General features: G+C 41.7%; 1 protein-coding gene across 2 annotated transcripts in view; it reads right to left on the minus strand.

Annotated features, from left to right (window-relative positions):
* UBE3A (ubiquitin protein ligase E3A) overlaps window positions 1-2,429 on the minus strand; it is a 51,232-nt gene extending 48,803 nt beyond the window's left edge. For both annotated transcript variants that reach the window (XM_026857751.1, XM_026857741.1), the window contains exon 1: window positions 2,222-2,429. The gene's annotated coding sequence lies outside the window, so the exon portion shown is untranslated. The remainder of the gene's footprint in view (window positions 1-2,221) is intronic.
* Between the last annotated feature and the right edge of the window lie 3,571 nt (window positions 2,430-6,000).

A 6,000-nucleotide genomic window follows, 5' to 3' on the forward strand; every position in this document is an offset into this window, starting at 1 on the left:
CCAGAGCAGGAGTACACAAGTAGCGCCAGAGCCTGGCTGCCCAAACAAGTCTGGCATCCCTCAGCACCACGCAAGCTTGGCAACGTGTTACAGATAGCTCTTGTGCCTCCCCTGCACACAAGTCCTAAAGGTAAAGGAGAAGGGGTATTTATTTCTCATTGCAATCTCTTCATTTCACCAGTTTCTAGGTGTAATGATTATCAAGGAAGTATCAACAAGTCCAAAAAGGGGTCCACCAAAGGGAGTAAAAGCGTGGTCTCCTTTGTGAAGGAGAGATGAAGAACTAGCTCCACCCCTAAACTCTACCTTGGTCAAGACAGCAGAAGTCCTGACACAGTCCTCACAGGACAGTAGAATGAAAACCAAACCATGTGGATTAATCACTGCCAGTTATGCAACAACCACCAAACCCAAACAGAAGTTCCACGATTTTCTGCTTGTGATCCCACTGGTTAATTCAAGGCCCATCAAGCCTGAACTTCTACTGGGTTTCAAACTAACTTCTTGTACCTTAAGTTTTTGACAGACTTCAATTTTGTCTTATTTAGTTACTAAGGTAACAGCTCTGAAATTATGTCACACAAGGATTGAACGAGAAGGCACATGGAGGACAGGGAGGTGATTTGAGACAGCCAGCAGAGCTTCACCAAGGGTAAGTCTTGCCTGACCAGCCTAGTGGCCTTCTATGATAGACTGACTATATCAGTGGACAAGGGAAAAGCTACAGATGTCACCTATCTGGACTTCCGTAAGGTCTTTGACATGGTTCCCCCACAACATCCTTCTCTCTAAATTAGAGAAATGCAGATTTCATGAGTGGACTGTTTGGTGGATGACGAACTGGTTGGATGGTTGCACCCAGAGGGTAATAGTCAATGGCTTAATGTCCAGACGGAGATCGGTGACCCTCAGTGGTGTCCCTGAGGGATCTGTATGGGGACCAGTACTGTTTAATGTCTTCATCAGTGACACAGACAGTGGGATCAAATGCACCCTCAGCAAGTCTGCAGATGACACCAAGCCAAATGGTGCAGTTGACACGTCTGAGGGAGGGGATGCCATCCAGAGGGACCTGGACAAGCTCCAGAGCTAGGCCTGTGAACCTCATGTGGTTCAACAAGGCCAAGTGCAAGGTCCCCATCATGGGCTGGGGTGACTCCTGGTATCAGTATTGGCTGGAGCATGAAGGGATTGAGAGCAGCCCTTCACAGGAGGACTTGGGGGTACTGGTGGGTGAAAAGCTGGACATGATCCAGCAATATGTGCTCACAGCCCAGAAAGCCAACTGTATTCTGGAGTGCATCGAGAGAAGTGTGGGAGACCCCAACTGGAGTATTGTGTTCAGCTTTGGGGTCCCCAGCAGAGGAAAGACACAGACCTGTTGGAGCAGGTCCAGAGGAGGGCCACAAAAAGTGATCAGAGGGTTAGAACACTTCTCCTATGAGGACACGCTGAGAGTTGGGGTTGTTCAATCTGGAGAAGAGAAGGCTCCAGGGAGACCTTATTGTGGCCTTTCAATATTTAAAGGGGGCTTATAAGAAAGATGGGGACAGAGTTTTTAGCAGGACCTGTTGTGATAGGACAAGGGGTAATGGTTTTAAACTAAGAGGGTAAATTTAGACTAGATATAAGGAAGAAATTTTTTACAACGCAGGCAGTGAAACACTGGAACAGGTTACCCAGAGAGGTGGCAGATGTCCCATGCCTGGAAACATTCAAGGTCAGGCTGGACAGGGCTCTGAGCAACCTGATCTAGTTGAAGATGTCCCTGCTCACTGCAGGGGGGTTGGACTAGATGACCTTTAAAGGTTCCTTCCAACCCAAACCATTCTGTGATTCTATGAAAAAAAGTAGTACGCTCCACATCAAGCGGCCAACTGGTACATCTGTTCAAGTTTGTACTAAACCATCACCGCTCTAATTCACCTCTGGAACAGTCCCACTGTTGACACACTACACAAGCATGATTCTCAAAGGTAAAGTACAAGAACATAGAGCATGTTTCCAAAGCTATTTGAATGGATGTAAACAGTAACACTTTTTGATTAAAAGTCTTGAACAGCAACACACTGCGAATATCCTTTTCAAGCCATCAGATTACCAAAAAAAAAAAAAGAGGCCAAACCTCTGCTTCACTAACTGGAAGTTTTTCTTAAAACACATATACCTCTGTTCTAAGGAAATTCAAGTTGCTTCAAAAGAATCAGGTCACCCCTCTTACCTAAGACAGCGAAGTGAGGGTCCAGAGGGAAGCCACCCATTTAGTTCCACTCAGCTGAACAACTGCAGCTTCTCCTAATTCTTCACCACTCTGTAAAACATGGGTAAAGAACCATGCAGGATGGTAACGGAAAGAGTATCGGTAAAGACTGACTTCCACCCCTTTCCTCCATGTAGCAGTTTGCATAATACAGGGAAGCAGGCTCAACCTATTAAAAGTAAGAAGTAGTTAATGCTTCCTTTAAGATATTCATTCATAAGAGTATTTGTGAGACAGAACACTATGGTAATATTTAATTTAGAACGTAATTTTGCAACCAGTAAGTTATTTTGTCAATAAGTTCTGTCACTCCTAGCCACAAGAAGGTGGAGCTATTCAAAAATAGCAATTTAAAGTGCTATTTGGTCATGTGTTACATTGCCAGGCATGAATCCTGGATCTCAACAGTACCTGATTTTATCTTTCTTATATTTCTCCTATGAAATTATTTTCCTGAAGAAACGTCTCACCAGCTGGTATAGCTACTGAAGTGTTGCTTCATTACAAAATATTACCTTTACACTGTATTTGCCGACTTTGTGCTCACCAACCAGATACATTACACACATTACTATTCATACGAACCAGCTTTTTCCAAACCTTTATTCATGGACAATACAGCCTTACAAGGCTGTCAGGCACTGCCTGTAAATACAGGAAGTTAATGAAGTAAATGCTAAGGTCAAAGTATTTAAGGTGACAAAAGTCACTTCAAACACGCGATTTGCTCACTGCTGTTGTCTCTCGGAACCAAGTATTTAGCAAAGATTACACCACTCTCCTGGGAAGTTGGAGAAGGAGATTTTTTTTTTAAAAAGCAAACATTATATTCTAAATTATTTGATAGCAAATGTATTACCTCTCTCCTTCCATATACAAATCAGAATTTGATTAATGACAGAAAACCTTTCAACACTGCTTCTCTATAAAACTCACGACTACTTTAAATATACTGGATACTTCAGAAAAAGTGTAAAACATACCTCCTTTGTTTAAAAATCAATATCAGTTCATTAACTAAAGTGAAGCAAAAACCTGGCCCACAGTACCAGAAACAAAGATTGACACTGGAAATGAGATACATGCCTCCATACTTTAGGAATTTTCTTCCCTTGTCCCTCAATTGTATCTTCTATTTTTAAGAATTAGTAGCTTTTATCTTCCAGTGTACGAATACAGTGGTGTGGGGAGGGAGAAAGACATTTCCTGCATTTAAAAAAAAGATGAATTCTCTCTGGACATTCACTAAGTAAACTGAAACTAAAAGTAGCAGAGGTTAAAAAATAAAATCACCTTTCCTGCACAGCAAAAACTAAGATGATGTATATTTACAAAAATGTAAACACTAAATTTGTTCCTTGATAAGTGTCATATCATGTACTACACTAATTATTGTTTATACAAAATGTTATATGCTTAAACATGCTCACAATTAAACATGTTTATGACTATTAAAACTTGACTCAAAGATATTTCCCCCCCACAACTATGTATTTGGTTTAGTAGAACCTGTGAATTCATACAGAACTATTGAAGAACACATCAACAAAGCACATATTCATACTGAAATAAGCATGACTTTATACTGGGGTACATACGTCATTTCATATTTCTGAAGCAGGTTTTCTCCTACTGAGGTTAAATGAAAAGAAAAAAACCCTGTTTTATTTTCTCAAATCAGTTAGACCAGGGACAATGTCAAAGTGCTCTCTAACAGGGACTCTAACAAGCTGAGCACATCTCTAGATGTATTTAACATATACACACAGTTTTACATTCCATTCACAAAAGAACCATCATTTGCGTATGTCTTTAAGCAGCAGCAGTAAATAAAAAAAGACTACAAGTTTTGTTTGCTACTAAAAAAATTATCAACCCCACACAATGTTACAGTTCTGAAGAGGACCTGGACAGAGATCTAGGCTTTGAAATAGACTGCTGTGAAAAAGTTAAAAACACCTCTGCTTTTTCAAGCCTGCCTTTCCTTTAGTCACTTTTTTTTTTTCCCATCTACACAGTCACCCCAAACAAATCAAACCATGTCTTTTGCCATCTAGCTCGGTGCTTTTATTTCTAAATTCCTGGAAGATACTCAGGATACTCCAGTGAGGAGAAATAAGAAACAACTCTAGTAAACAGAAAAAGAACTTGTTAATTCCAGTATGAAAGATGCTACATTAAATAGCAAATATTTAGAGTGGAATGGAAGGTATTCATAAAAGAGAGATGAAGTATCTGTAATACTGCATGGAAAAAGTTTCGGTTAAAGATATTTTTCAGCCCTGTAAACCTAAGCAGTGTTCTAGCTTTTCTTCCAAGTTTTGTCTGTATTGAATTGACAGAACATTACTGTTAAAAAGTCATAAACACTGCAAATTGCATCTATTTCAAAAGACATGTGAGGAAAATCATCGAATATCCATAGCAATTTGGTAATGCACGTTTCATATTTTGAATTCAAACATACTCATTGAGTTTCACTGTATCTCCAAATTTTTAAAGAAGTACTTTCAACTGTTACCAAGATGAAAGGGTACAGCATATTTAGTGCCACCATGCAACCAAGCACTTTTTGAGAACTGTAAAGCTCATTTTCCAGACGTTTTCATTCTTACCAAGAGGTACCTCTGACCACCTCCATTATTTTCCTCCAGTCATACATGTCTAACAATGCAATTGAATTTAAGAATGTTCCTTCTCCCCTAGCAGGGACATCTCTCTCTAACTGGATGCTACTTGCATGAATTAAGAACTTAATCTTATCTTTTAGACCTCTCCCTTTCAAACTAGTCAAAAAAAAAAAAAAAGATAAAAACTGACAATACAATTACGTAGGTCTTACTTTGTTAGGAAATCAAAGCTAAAATCGGGTACAGTTTCCCACTGAGGAACTTTTTGGTAGACATGCAAGAGGCATAGTAAAACTAATCTGACAAGCTGATTCTCACAGAGCCTCAGGTTTGCAGACTCCTACTGAGGTAGGGAAGTTTCCATACAGACAGAGGGACCATCCATGAAATGATGCGTTAGACCCAGGCTTTGTCCCAGAATTAGAACACAGCTTACGGCAGAAGGAAAGATAAACAAGTATTTCCATCAGAAAAAATAAAAAAGCTTAACTACAAGTCTATAGATTACAGGGTCTTGCCACTTAAAGGACAGTTGTGGAACATGTTTTGTTTCCTAAGCAGTAGTAACTTCTGAATGACCACATCACGTCACCTCAGACATCTGATTTACACATCGACTGTGAACCATAAGAACCCATAGAGTTCCTTTAAAAGAAATACCGCAGGTACGCTCAAAACCTGAAACCCAGAAAGTCCTGCAGTCAGCAGTGACAGATCACGTTTATCAGCAAAGCAGCCTGTTCACAGGTTAGCAGATCCAACTCTTCAGACTAGACAGAAGGTAAGACAAGCAAGCGAACACACCTACTTCGTTAAGCAGGCCTTGCACACTGGTTACACACCCTCGCAGTACCTCACGTACCCCCACCTCCTCGCCCGACACAGCCGACCCTGCCGAAGGCACAGAGGCGCCCCATGCCCGCAGCAGCCCCGCGGAGCGGGCACCGCCACTGCGCCGCTCGGCCCGACCGAGAAACTGAGGCAGTGTGCGGCTGGGTTCACCCAAGGGCGCCCAGCAAGCCGGGTCTCCCCGGTGGGCGGGCTGAGGCCCGGACACTCGCCCAGCCGGCCTTCCCGCTTCTGGGGAGGGACGGGGCGGCCCCACACCCA

The sequence above is a fragment of the Athene cunicularia genome (assembly GCF_003259725.1).
Source record: "Athene cunicularia isolate RWA chromosome 1 unlocalized genomic scaffold, athCun1 chr1_part1, whole genome shotgun sequence".
NCBI lineage: Eukaryota > Metazoa > Chordata > Aves > Strigiformes > Strigidae > Athene > Athene cunicularia.